The sequence below is a fragment of the Populus trichocarpa genome, chromosome 7, assembly GCF_000002775.5.
Source record: "Populus trichocarpa isolate Nisqually-1 chromosome 7, P.trichocarpa_v4.1, whole genome shotgun sequence".
NCBI lineage: Eukaryota > Viridiplantae > Streptophyta > Magnoliopsida > Malpighiales > Salicaceae > Populus > Populus trichocarpa.
In genome coordinates, this window is record NC_037291.2 from 5688179 (window position 1) to 5704117 (window position 15939).

Genomic DNA, 15939 nt, shown 5'->3' on the forward strand with positions numbered 1-15939 from the left:
AAAAGAACCTCTATCAGGGAGTGAAATAGAACATGAAATCGTTATCTCCCAAGTAATGGGAGGAGAGCGAGGCTATGACTACATGCCTGTTGAAGAATGAGCTAGCAACTCATAGATAATGGCTTCGTTAAGGGAATCCACCAGAGCCATAGCGAAAGGGAGACTTCATAGGCAATTGTATCTACTTATAGACCTAAACTTAGATGATATATCCACCATTAGGACGAAGCTTGAGTGAAACTAAGTAGAGATCCAAACCGACTGATATTGAAGAATAAGTAGATGAGTTGTGGTTAGGGGTGAAATGTCACTCTAACTCAAAGCTAGTTAGTTCTCCTCCAAATACGTTGAGGCACAGCAGTTGATTGGATATCTAAAGGTAAAGAACGGTTTCAGTACGGGCTATGAGAGTAATACCAAATCAAGACAAACTCTAAATACCAGGTATGATCTCAAAATAACAAGGGTCATGGCCGGCCAGTGAGATGATAAGGGATAAATTTCATTGTTGAGAGGGAAATAACCCGGATCACCAGCTAAGACCCTTAAATGACTGTCTTTCTGGAGAATTAGATAGTCTTCCTGAACAAGCCTTTTATTTGATAGGTAACATTGATTAAGCTACTGCAAAGACTATAAACTTAGAAATGGAGAACAACTTAAAGAAATGATATTAAGTCTTTGTGTATTGACCCCTAATCGAATTTTTTTGATTTAGAAGTGAAAAAAATCATTTTATCTACTAATAGTGGACAAACTGGTGTATTACCTAATCACGCGCCTATTGTCATAGCCATTGATATTAGTAATTTAAGAATACACCTTAATGACCAATGGTTAACGATGGCTCTGATGCGCGGTTTTGCTAGAATAAGCAATAATGAGGTTATTGTTTTAGTAAATGATGTGGAGAAGGGAGTGACATTGATCCATAAGAAGCTCAGCAAACTCTTGAAATATCATAATCAAATTCTATCTAATACAATGAAAAAATTTTAAATTAAAAAAAAAATAAAAAAAGAGAAATAAAATGGAATGAAAAATATCAAAAAATAATAAAATTAAGGTGGCTAAAAAAACTTATTAGATACCATGGACTCAAATATCTAATAAATGTTACCATGTCATAATGTTATCTGCTTCCAATGCCAATAAAAAATAACTCATCCAATGGTATATAACATCTAGAAAACTTCCAAATAAAATGCGCCTCAAGCCAAAAATATCACAAGTATCGCTTCGTCCCAGACCATTGCAAGAAAAACTAGATCAATATAGTTGTATGTAAACTTAGATCAATAGCATGATGAACCAAGAGGTCTCTAAGCTCTATTGTTAAGAATAATGAATTACTTTTTTTATTAATAGCATTTAACCAGTCGAGCAACCATATGCTTCGACCTACATTAAAGGCTGGACTATTCGTTGAAGATAAAAGTACATCAAATCCATATGAAGTTTTACCTTGAGTGGATTGTATCCATTGGGAAAATACTAGTTCGATCAATATTTGTTTCTCTAGATTTTCAAAAGTAAGCATGACATCATTATGAACATAAAGTCCTAAAGTATGGGATCCTAAAAAGAGGTTGACCCAACTTAAATGGGATATGATAACTTCTTTATGATCTAGCATTCTTGCCAATATATTATCCTCATTCTGTTTTTTATTGTGATTTTTAATAAACAATATATAGCTTCGTGAACAAAAGTTCCTCTCATAATGAATCTTGTGATGTATTGGTGATGAGTATATAATGCAACTTAAATATTAAAGTCTTGTGCTATGAACACATAAGCAGGTAACAAGTACATATGTTGACCTACTAAAGAAGTAATAACCCCTAAAGAAGCTAGAGAAGTAATAGTTGAAATGAAGTGAATTATTGATTGTATCATAAAGACCTTTATGCCCATGCCCTAATCACTCCTTAAAGGAATATGTGTTTTTAAAAGATCTTTTATATTGTATCTAATCCTGAAGTTTGTTCAATACATATGACTGGAAATGAGAAAAAGAAATGCAATAGCTAAATTATGATATGCAATATTGGTTAGCCAAAAAGTGAAGGACATATCCCTTTAGAGTAGTAAAATCATGATTGGGATAAGAGATCCAAAGCTACGGAACTTGGGTGTGGGTCTGTTATTAAAATAAAATGGCCTTACTTTTTATCTATTTTCTTTTTATTTCTTTTTTATTTATATTAAATTTAAAATATATTTTTTGTATCGTTAATGTTGAATCTTTCTATAAAATATGTCTAGACTAAATCAGTATATATTTTTTTACGCCTTGTAACTCTTTTCTAATCATGCTTGGGCAGAATAGCAAAGTAAGTACAAGTATTAGTAGCATAGCAAAAACATGCTCTTCATCATTAAATTCATATATTTGGTCATGGTAATTTTTTCCTCCTAAGAGAATTAATGACTGCATCTTTGGTGCATTTACTAGTACTAGTAAATCTAAAAATTCTTAATTGGCAAGTTGTAAATAGCCTCGGACTATGGAACAAAGAATTATACCGGACTTACCTACACCGAGGTATTAATGGTGATTCTTAAATGTCACAAAATAGAATGATAAGATAAAATGGAATAGAAAGAAAAAAAAAGCACAGGAAAAGGCTACTCTTAACTGTCAAAGTGAACCCTTTCATTCTGAATTAAAGAATTCATAATGAATCAATTTTCCCGTTACAAAACTTTTGTTATTAGGTTAGCCATACACTTAAAATGTTTCTAGTGATTCATATGGCATCATCAAATAATGCAAGTCTTGGATAAGAATGTACAACGCACTAGAACACCCTTGTTAATAATCCTTTACTCCGACAACATCTAGGGTTCCTCAAATAATGTGGTATCTTACACCAGGTAAATCCTTCACCCTTCCCTTTTTTACTAAAACTATAAAGTGTTCTTGTGAATTATGGCTAATACTAGGTATATAAGTAGTGATTTCAAATCTAGAGGTTAATTATACTTTGACAAGTTTACATAAGGCAAAGTTTGGTTTTTTGAGGTGAATGTGGAAAAATTGACAAATAAGTCACCTTTACTTCCACTCTACAAAACTATACATGAGATTATCATCTTAAATGCCTTGTTTAATTCTTCTAAAGTCATTGGACCCTTTTCATTGGTCGAGAAACTATTACCTTCATTCACTCAATCCCGAAGAGTAATTAGGACAAATTCAGTCATGTTTTCATGTTCTAATTAAACACTTTCCTTTTTTATTATTCTTAAAGGAGAAGATTCTATTTTTTACCAAACATATGTGTATCCAATCATGATCTTATAATAATAATAATAAGAGATCTTATTCTATCAATCTTTTTGCCCCTCATTCTTCGAGAATCAAAAAGGTATTTTTCAAGTTTGAATTGTTCATTTGAAATCTGGGCTCTACATTATTTATTTTATTATTTTATATATTATCTTCCCTCTCTTTTCTTTTTTATTCTCTTCCATCATTCCTTAAGTCCCATAGATTTGATGTTGTAGAATTTGACCCAATTTCTCATTAAGTGTGTTATAACTCAATTTTAGTCTGTTGGCTTTTAAATTAATTTTATAGGGATTAAAATTTAAAATTAAAAGATCATGGATTTATTTCGATGAAAAGTGTGATTTATAAACTTGTGGGGAAACTAGGGACCAATGTGCTTTTGTCATTCTCTTCTTATTATCAAGATAATGATAGTTATCTGTTTTTAAATTTGATTATTTATCAAATTCAAATTTTAAAAAGAAAAAATGAGTTTGATTAAAATTTTATTTCTCATACGTAATAGAACTCTTACACTATAAATATAAATATCAATGCATGTTCACAAGAGGAGGAGGCCATTATAAGAAAATTTGGAGAGACCAAAAAAAAAAAAAAAAAAAAAAGAGGAAAAATATTAGACCTAAACCTAGCCGTCCACATAAGAGAATAAAAGGAAGGCAAGAATAATTACCTCAGGGAGACCCCCCAGCCTTTCCACCAAAGAGATTTGCCTTTAGTTTCGCTCACATTCTTGTCAACTTCTCCTACCTTTAAAGGTGTTTTCAAGGCCTTCTAAATAGACTATCACAAGCCTTGGATCTAGGCAAATAAGAAGGTCACACAAGGGTTTGATACAATTCTGGCTGACAAGATGTAGCATTTGAAATTGTCCATGTTGCCTCCTTCTTGATGACAAACCCAACTTTTTGAAGTAGACGAACAAGTGGACCGATTGCTTCAATTACAGCCTATAAAATTTCATGAACAAGCTGTTATATTAGAGATGGTCAACATGTTTCCTTCTTGATACTCTTTTTATAAATGTTGGCCAACAAGTTCAAAAGGCAAGGCAGCGCTTGATGATTGATGATACACCTCCAAGCCTTCAGCATCATCAATCATCTGAGCATAAAGATTTACACCCCCAGTTTCAATAAAAAGAAAAACATCCCCACCTTCAGACACACAAAAAAAGGGACTCGGCGTTCCATTTTTTTCCTTTTGCTGTCGCGGAAGTCCTGCAGATAGCATCGCCTCTTTCTCTCATCATTCAGCTCCTCTCTCACGACCAGTCACCACACCAAAGTCCTGTGGTGTAGTTTCTTCTCCTCCAGCAATGCAACCTTTTCTTTCATAGGCACAGTGAGTTCTGAAAAGCAATAGCAGCACCTCCTTCTTCTGCTCCAACGGCGTCCACATCAGTAGACCAATGGTGCAACTTCTTCTTTGCCAGCACAACAATCTCTTCACTGGCGCTTCTCAACAGCCTAGTCGTCTTGCACTAGCTACAACCGTAGAGTCGTTTTCAACCTCGACAGCCATCACTGACTCGCAACCCCTAAACCATCGGGAGCAGGTATTAGCCGGAACAGCAACCCAGTAGTGCGACCAGCTTCATCCCGGTCGACGCCACCCATCATCTTCATCCCCGAGCACCAGCTTCATCCCTGCACCAGGTAAGCTCTTCTCGTCTCTATGCATGCATAAACTTAATTCACTCTATTACTGTGTATGTGAATTTTAATTCACCAGTAATTCATGTACGCGGGTCTGCTGCTGGCCAACCAGGTTACTGGTTTAGGCTAGTAACTGGGTTGGGCTGCTGGATCCAGCCTAGCCCGTACGGTTGGGCTAGATCCAGCCCCTAAAAAAATAAAAAATAAAAAAATAGTTTTTTAAAATTTAAATTTAAATTTTGCGAATTTATTCACTAGTGTCATAGTCAGGAATACCATACTTTTTAGGTTAAATAATATTTACCAACGCCAGAGTTGAAAATATTCGAAGGCGAATATTCACTGACACCAGAGTCAGGAATATTATAGGACGTCCATAAGAATGAAGTATAAACAAACTCTTAAGCAATTTAGACAAAATTAGCAATGCAGTCTGCTTTAGGTAGGATGTTTAAAGGGTGATAGTATCTTCCCTCTCGCGTAACCAGTTTCGTATTATAGAATCTTTGTTGACCAGTTAGGGTTCTTAATAACTATAATACTAGGTGGCGACTCCTTAAACTAGACATTTCCCCTCAAGGAACAAGATGTCAAATATCTTCTTTTTTTTTCAATCAAGAAATTTTAATTGATCATCTTGATGTTCGAGTGTGACAAAGTGGAGGGTACTATATAAATCAGGTTGATGTTTTTTTTATCATAAGTACTATATGAAATCTTTAGTTTTTTTCCTTTTTCCCTACCTTTATCCTATAGGTACAGTGTTTAAATCAATAGATAATCTTTTCTTATCTATCTGTATGGATTGATATTATTACATTTTAGTTTCTTCTCAAGACCTCCCATGGAAAATCCTGAATTGGATCCTGAATTGAATCCTAAATTGACGAGTTAGTGTGAGCTTATCCAAGCGGTTACATACTCTTTAAATATGAATCCATTTTCTAAAAGATCTTGGCTTTCATGCTTTAGTGGGTCTCTAAGATCCTTTCAATAATTTATGTTGTGTTGAAAAGATATCTATATGATCCAGTTGATTGTGTAAGGCACATGATAGCAATAGAACCAGGGAAAGTATATAGAAAAGATAATTTTTTTTCTATTCTTTTATATTCTATTAATATTAGATTAGTATCATTTAATGATCCCAGCTTAGTAAGTCTTTTCTTCCAAGATGAACTGTTGGTACTAGTCCTATATTTTGTCTTTATAAACCGAGGAGAAATCAACTTTTTTCAAATATACAACATGGTTTCTAGCAATTCAATGGAGTTGGATTCTCTTGTCAATCTGAATGAATCACCCTCTAATGGATATTCAACTTATTCACATTCAGATCATGAACATTTGGAATCCATAATACGCAAGGACACATTGATTTTGCTAATTTGAATTGAAAGGTGATATTTGGTCTATATATAACATCATATCCGTAGTTAGTGCATCCATCCTAGTTAGAAGCTCCAACTCTGTATCAAGGTCACTGTCGATATTGTCACTCACATCACTATCATTAATATCGTCTCAATTATCAATAAGAAAACCCTTAAGGTTGTTATCCAGAAACTTGTTTAGAAATATTATAATGAAAGGAACATAGGAGCTTATTGCTACGTATTTGACCAAATAAGACCATCCAATTCCTATAGAACCTATCACTAAAATACCCTTCGAAATGGATAAAGCTAAGCGGAGTGAAAAAGGTTTTCCTAAGATGGAAAATGAAAACTATTCACCCCACATGAGGTTTATGAATAAGTGATTTTCTGATAATGAGCAAAGGATATCCATCATTTTTAACTCATAATTCATTAGATACCTTTTATATGAATGTCAACTAAGTCTTTTGTAAATTGCTCCTGGCTTTTTAATCATTTGATAACCAAAGTCATTCTTTGATAAATGATCATTATGGGTCAGACTCAATAGAATTTGATCAATCTTTTTTTTTTATTGAAGGTGGAAAGCTGAACCAAGAATTCTTTTTCCTTTATCATCAATCGAGTCACCGTTTGCGATCAAAGATTTGATTTTATCATCAACCAATCATCGTTTATGTTTTTTTTTCTCTTATCAATGAATAAATCTCTATACTTGTATGACTTAGATGTCTCATATTTGTTATAAAAAAAAAAGTGATTCGATTGGTAGGATTTGGTATGATACTTACAAGATCAATGAGATTGATATTCAAAAACAAATTTAGAACGTATTGATGTGACCCTATAAGCATGACCATCACCCTATAACATGTTGCTACCAGAAGAAAAACGTCGTATTTCTTTTAGCAAATCTCCTAATTTTTCCAAAACAACTAGAAATAGATTATTTGAACTAGAAAGAATTCATTTCAGATGTAGAATACTTATCTAGAAGTTTTCGTAAATCAATTATATACGATGGAATCATCAAATATTTGACCTTTTTGAACTCTGTCAGTAACTCACTATAGGCTTGGAAAACAAAGAGAAGATGTGTATGAACGAGATATCTTGTAACAAGAAGAAGAAAAAAGATTAAATAAAGGAACTCTCAAACATTTGTCGATCTTAGACGTGTGGATATCAATGATGGTTCATTATTTCAATGTATCATTTCTTCAGACAGAAGAAGATTATTAAACACTTACTCAAAATCTCACTTATCAGATTTAATTTTGTATTCCACAAATGTTTCTAAAGGATTTCACTATGATTTATAGATGCATGCATAATATAAAAAAAAAAAATAGATGCAATTTATTTACTACTACTTAATGTCAGTAATAAGTGGTCTGAAAAGGCATCTAAAAATACAAATGTGTCATTTAATTTGTTTTTCATATTCAATTTAGTCCTCGTTCTTTGGATTTTTGTTTGATTTCTTTTTTATCTTTTTTTATTAGCTTTTTTCTTCAATTTAGTCCATCATCATTTGGTTTCATTTTATTTTTGTACCAAAGTTGGTCCTCATTCTTTTAATTTCTATTTATTTCTTTTTATCATTTTCCTAATTGAATTGTGTTTTCATTTTCATCCATTAGTGTTTGATTTTGATTTATTTTTATGTCGAATTTTATCTTCATTCTTTTAATTACTATTTATTTTATTTTATATCCCTTTTTTATTGTCGCTTTCTCTTAATTTCATCCCTCAATATTTTTTTTATTAGGAATTTTACTTCATTATTTTTTAAGATTTACCTTCTATGGTATTAGTCTCAGACTCATTACAAGGGTCGTGGGTTTCAAATATTAACATGAGTTGACTTCACTCTTTTTCTAGGGTTTTTTCAAAAAAAGAATTTCAATCTTATCCTTCAACGTTTGATTTATTGGGAATTGGTTTTTATTTTTTTTCTACAAAGTTATCTTAATCTCATGCTCATTGTCACAGAGTTAACAAGTTAACCAGGGTTGACTTAAATCTTTTTCTCATTGCTTTTTTTGAATATATTTTTTCAATTACACCTTTTGACATCAGACTGTGTGATAATTGAACTTCATTGTTTTATTCGACTTGCTTTCAACGGGGTTGCTCTAGTATCACTATCATGTTGTAGATTTAGCATACACCCAGTTGGGATCTGATATTTTTTTATATTTTTTGTTGTCAATGTTTTTGTCAAATTATTTTTTTGTTGTTGCATTTTTTTTATTTCATGTTATTGAAGTCAAACGATCTTATTAAACCTTGTGAAGACAATGACCCGGGTCTCAGGTTTATTTTTAAAACACTTACATTGCCTTAGCATCTTTTTTTTTATAGTGAAGAAATTTTGAGATGGCCTGCATCATAGCACGGACAACCTATTTAGTATATCATTATTCTTGTCCTCACATTGTCACTGTGAATGAAATGTTCAATAAACAGTGCCATTTTTTTATTTTTTATTTTGGTCAACAAACTTTATTTTCTTTTAATTTTATCTTTCAGATTTAGATTGTATATTCTTTATCATTCAAGGTGTTTGGTCAAATTTCAAAATTTAAATAGAGGCTAGTTTAATAAAATAATATTTAAATTTAGAGTATAAAAAAATTAAAAGAAAAATGACCAAATATAAAAGCAACAACATGACTTTTTTTTCAAATTAGCTTGAAAAGTTTATTTTCATCTATAAATTCTCTACTTAATCATTTTTGGTATCTTTAGTTTTAAGATTTTATGTTTAGATTCTAAACTTCATTATTTTTTGTTTACGTCCCTGAGTTTGAGAGAGTAAAGAGAAAATTATCAAAAAATTAGAGAGAAAAAGTTGTTAGTTGACCAAATGTTGGCAACAAAAAATGTCAATCTTGATATCAATAGGTTTCTCTTGATAAAAGGAATGTCAATGAGGTATTTTAGAACTTTCATCTTACTAGAAAAATAAACTAAAGCTCAAGAATTTTTTTTATTTGGTTTAACTTTGGATTTTTTTAACCAATTAAAGGAATTTGTTTTTTTAGAAATAGGTTTATTGAGGTTTTATTGTGTTTTTATAGGTGTTTTCAGGTGACAAAAGTGTTGAAATAGAGTTTTGACAAAAACCTGTTGACATAGAAGAGGCCACGAGAGTTGTACAACAACAGAGAGGTATTGCTCGAGCTACGACAATTAGGAGGTGTTATGCACCTTATCATTTTTTTTTACTTGATTTATTGTAATAGTTTTTGTAAATGTAACGATATATTGTGTTTGAAATCATGATTTAAGGTCAAAAAATTAGTTTTCCGGTAATGGAATTAATATCCAGCTCAAGGTGAAGGAATTAATTTTTTTCTGATAAAAGAACTAATGCTCAGCTCAAGATGAAAGAAGATGAAAGAATTAACTTCCCGGTAACGAGACTGATGCTCTGCTCAGCTCAGAATGCGTTGTATGGTAGTAGTTTAATGTTAGCTACTTATCCAGTGTCTTACTTGTGACTTTCAAAGCTTTCAAGCTTAGCTGCCTTGTCTTTGCTTAGCAGCCCTTATCGGTTGGTAATCTGTCCGCCCCTCCAGTGAAGCCTGTCACAGTCAAAGGAGGCGCCGGCCAGTAGGATGTTGCAAAAGTGGCCTACCTCACTCTAAGGCCTACCTGCCCTCCAGCACACTCAAGGCATCACACGGTCGTAAAATATTGGAGATTTTCTAAATTGCATAGTCAAATGATTTTCATGAATTTTTTTATTGCAAACTCGACCTTTGAGAATATTAAAATTTGTTGCCATGTTAGTATGGAAAATAAGCGAGGTAATCAAAACAATAGAATACGTAAGAGATTGAATAAATAAAAGTGAAAGGAATACAACGAACTATGAGACAACTAATAAACCAAAATCATCAAATAAAAAATAACCCAAAAAATAAATGAATAAAAAAAACAGTAAGAAAAAAAATGTAAAATTTAAAAAATTCAAGTTAGCCCACTACAAATGATATACACCTAGCACAAATCAGATTCTTCTTCTCCCCCATTTCTCCTTTTTCTTTTTCTTCTCAAACTGTCTTCAATCTCCGAACCCTCCCGTGCCCCTCCTTCTCTTAGACCTTCTTCTCATATTTAGGTACCCTCTAATTTCTAATTTCCAATTTCCAATAATGTAGGTTTTTGTCTTGTGAATTTATAGTGATTAATATACCTTGTGTGTAACAATTTGTATATGTACCGCGTAGACTACAAATTATACGAGTTGCATGACACTAATTATACGGTAGATTGATTTAGTGATGAAGAATTAAATTGTAACAATTTATTTATATCCAATACAATTAGTGTTTATGAATTTAGTATTTAACTATGGTATATTACTAAAAGGAATCATAAATTTTGATTCTCCTAAGACCAGTAAGCCAAATTTTTGGTCTTATTGACAATTTACAGTAGCACCCACATATCAAGAATATTTTTTTATATTTAACAGAAAGATATTTATTTTCAACCCAAATCCATAATAAATTTCAAGAATAGTTATGGCCAATTAATAGATCCATACCAAACACCCATTTAAGCTCAAGTAATGTGCCCGAGATCAGGTGTTAGGCATGTGCTTAATACCTCATGGGCTCGGGCATTGCACCCAAGCTCAGCTGCTAGGTGTTAGGCAGGTACCCAACACCTTGTGAACTTGGGTTACGTACCCGAGATCCAGGTATTAGGCTCGAGCAGAGCACTCGAGCCCAGGTGCTAGGCGAGTGCCCAACACCTTTTGGGCTCGGGTAATGCACCCAAGCCCAACCACTAGGTATGTGTTCGACCTTGTGAGCTCTGACCGCCTCTTTCATCCCAATAACATGACCTAATGTTCATGAACGAGTGTCTTAAGCCTAATCATTTTCCCTCTTTAACATGTATAAGAGATATTTTCTCTCATTAATGCACATGTAAGTGTTTTTTATCCCTCATTAATGTTATAGGATAAAATGACTCTCCAACCTCTTTACTCAAGAAAAAAACAAGGTTCATAAACTATAAATACTCCTTGAATTACTCACGTAAAATGTTCAAGATTTTACATTAAAAAAACACATCTATATTCAATAAGAACAACCTTATTCTTGAGATTTAATGCTTTTTAGTATATTTATTACTTTTTTTCTCTATAAAATTATTAACTTTACCATCTCAGGATCCTCAAATCCCTTAAAAGAGGACATTCAGAGACACTTATCAAGAGATATTTCCATTTACTTTAGAGAAGGGAGTTATTTGAATGGACATGTGATTAACCATAATCCAATCACCAAAAAACTTTATTCATGAGCATATCAGATTTTGAAACATCATTAGGTGGCTTGCATTTGTCAAAATAAAAAAACAAATAGCAATCAAAATAATGATAATTAAATCTGATATAGAAAAAAAATAGATGATGAAATTGTAAAAAAAATTAAAAATTATCTTAAATCAAACAAATAGCAATCAAATTAATGGAGACCAAATTTTACTGATGAAAAAAATTAAGAAGGATGAAATGAAAAAAGAAAAAAATTGAAAGAGGATAAAAATGTAAAGAAAATTCTAATTTTATAAATAGTTTTAAATAAAACAAATAGCAATCAAAAGAACATGGACCAAATCTGAAGAAAAAATGAATGGAAGGACTGTTTTGAAAGCTTGGAGGTTCAAGCGTGAAAATCGAGGAAGAAAAAAAAACTTGCTAGCGTCAAACCAGAGATCAGTAAGCTACACACATTGCATGGAGAATGAGGGTCCGCTGAGACGATTTCAAAAACATCGAGGGAGGTTTTCATTGGCCACTGGCCACTAGCCGCTAAAGATATTGCACACGTCACTTGAATACAACGATGCAACATATACGTTGACGCATGGAATGCAAGCTCCAACAAGTTTTAGCTTTAAATTATATTTTATATTGATTAAAATATCAAATTACTCCTGAGTCAACTTAATTATAACTAGAATCCTAATCCGATAAGACAAAAAAAGCTCTTGGATGTCAGGTTTTTTTTTAAGATAATTTAATCATTTTATTGTGGTTTAAAAATATGAAAAGATAAAATTGTCCCTCATCAATTTAATAATAACTAACGCACTTTATGAAAAGACCATACTAACCCTAATATTCAGTACATTTATTTTCTTGGGAAGGATAAATTTATGGTTATATTGTTCCCATCTAATAAGATGTTTAGAATCTGCATCCACTGTGATTCACTAATCCAGTTGTTTTACCGCCACCAATAATTTAATTTGGTTTGAGTGGATATTATTACATCTGCTTACAATGTTCCAATAATGACAACAGCTGTAATAAATTTGACCTGCGAAACACGCTTTGTAGTAAAGGGTATCCCTAATATTTTAAAAGCAAGCACAAAAACCACTACTTCCATTTCTTCGAGATTGTCGGTCAACAGTACTTCAACACCAACATTTCCCCCCCTCTGATCCAATCAATTTTGTGCTCCATGCATGAGGCGATACGTCAACTCAAAACTTGACAACTGTATTTAATCAAATTAATTTATTATTAAATGTATTTATAAATGCTAAACAGTGTTAATAATAATCAAAGAATAAAACAAAACGTTAATAGATAAATATAAATAAAGTAATATCATCTCGCACCCTGTCATGCTTTTTATTTTATTTTATTTAATTTCTTTTCAATATTTAAATGAATAGAACTAAAATTCAATCAAAACAAAATAAAATAATTTTGTTTTAATTTTTTTAAAAAAATTAAGATGGCTATAATTTTTATCGATCCAGGTTAACCCACCACATAAACAAATGATCTAGATGAGTTTAATAATTTTATTTTTTAGAATTAAATTTTTGATCTAATTATACAATACAAAAAAAATAGACGAGATCAAATAAAATAAAAGATGAGTTTAATAAAGAAAATTTAGAATCTATCTTTAATTTAATTATATGACATCAAAAATAGACATTCATAAAAAAAGATAAATTAAAATTAAATATATTATTAAAAAATAATAATTTTATTGAACTTAAATTTAAATTAAAGAGTAAAAAATATTAAAGGCCGAAAAGAAGTTAGGTACTTGAACCTGGGCGAGCTAGTGCGCTTGGCCCATAAAATGAAAAGGCAACATGCTTGGACTTGCAACACCATGCCTGCCTGCATCGCCTTTATTTTTTTGTGCTTGGGTTCTACCTTATTTTTTAAAAAAATCATATGACATGATGTCTGAATACCTAAGTTTCGACCACGGGAGAGTTGGTCGAAAAATCAGGCTAGGTTTGTTTTAGACCTTAGAAAGCAATTTTTCTACCTTTTTTTCATTTATAAACACCTAATAAACACCCTTATAACCTAAGAAAACTCATTTCTCGGCTTAAAACACCCCCGAATTGGTAAAAAAAGAAAAGTTAAAATCAATTCAAAAGTTTTTTTATCAATCCCGATCTATTTTTTATGGCAAGATAAAGGGTAAAAAACTCTAATTGAAACTTTTTTCGTCAAATAAAACTCGTTGATACCAAAAATAACTTATTACATCGTTGATATGTGGCTAATTGTCAACTCTCTCTCCATATCATTTGTCATTTTTTAGCAGTTTTTTTTTAAAGTGAAAAATTAAAAATAAATAAAATGAAGTTTTGAAAAAAAAAATACAAAAACCAAAAGGATAAAAAATGGAAAACAAGCAATGTTGAAGGCCAAAAAAATGTCAAAAGGCATGATTTGAATAGTAAAACCCCTTATTTTAGACATAATGACAAATTCTACATTTTCAATTGTTTTCTAGCAACAAAATCATTTTTTTTCAAACAAATCAAAACAATTTATAATGTTTAAATTCAAAATAATGCAATGTGTAAGGATAAAATTGAAAAAAATAAATGAATAAAATAAATAAAAATATTTAAAGTACAAAGCATTGTTACAACAAACAATGCTATTGTTAGGGGATTACAATGATTTCCTTATGAAATTTAATTTTTTGTTTTTTTAATAAATCGGGACAAAATCGTGTATGCAATTATTTAATTAAATATTATTCTCTACAACCATTGAAAATTATAGGTGAAGTGGTAAGAGCAATGTTTTCTGACCCTCTAAGTTAGTTTTATTTTTACACTAGAAAAACGTTTTTCTCGTTTTTATATAGCACTGGACATGAGCAGTCGTTTGGCTTAAAAACTTAAGTTTTTAGAATAGAAAAAAGCATAGTTTTGAAACCTAGCCCAGTCCAGCAGGTCGACCCGGGACCCGGCCGATTCAGAGTTAGAACCGGGCCGGGTTAAAGAAAAAATAGAGAAAGGAAAAACCTGGTGTGACCCAGTTGACCCGGTGACCTGGCAAGACCCGATCAAAAACCCGGTTACAACCCGTTAATTTTTTATTTTTTTTCACTAAAACAACGTCGTTTTGATTTTTTAAAAAAAATTGACTTGGTCAAAACCCAAAATCCAGATCTTGGGCCAAACCGGGTCTGAAAACCATGGAAGAAAGATTATAATGTGAGCGCTGTGAAAGTGCCTAGTCTTATCACCTACTCTGTATTCATGTAAAATTTCAATACTGAAAAATATGTTAATATTATGAATGTATTTTAAAATATTATAATCTTTTTAATTCTAAATGTAAACATATTTTTTATTATGTTGGGGGTAGTTAATTTTTTAAATGAAAAGGATAATTATGATAATTATGTTCTGTATGTTTTCATGTATTGTAATTTTTTTAATAGATAAACAAAAAGATATTGTTTATGTTTTATAAAAGAAACTAAATAATATAAAAATTGATAAATAAAAAAAATTGTTAACACTAATTTACTATTAAAACAAACATTTAATCTTCACAGTAGAAATAAAAGACAGATGCATATATAAATATTTTACACTAATTGTTTTTTTTATTTTAAATGTTTTCATTCATGATATCCTACTCATTAAATTTTTTTGCTAATAACAAATGATTTTTGTTTTATTAAAAAAATCTCATACAAATATAGCTAATTCATATAAAATATAAGAGAAAAGAAATATGATATTAATCAAATTAATCTCTTTAAAGTATCATACAACAACAACAAAAATGTAAAAAAATCAATTACCTTATTAAAAAAATTAATTTAATTAGTTTAAGAAATAAGAGAAAGGGTATAAAAAAACTCAGGTGCACCTGGTCTGGAAGCCCAGGCATGCACATGATTTTTTTATCTAAATAATATCATATAAATCTCAAAAAACTACTTAACAACTCAAAACACCTCAAAATCATTATTTTCATTGATTTTTTCTCGTGAAGAAAAACTAATAAACACGAAGGTCCTTTTTTTATGGTATGGATATGACCAACTGTCAAGTTTCTTTTTTATTTTTTTTATTTCAAGAAGTGTTTTATTCTCTTTCAAACTTATAGATTGAAAAATAAACAAAATAAATTTTGAGATTGTTCATGCATTTTCTTCTTGTTTTACATTGTGTTTATTCTTTTTTTTTTTTAATTTAGTTTTCCTATCATAATCTAAAACTTTATATCATGGAAAGAGATCACAAAACAGATTAAATAAAAAAGTCGAATGATGAAATTAAA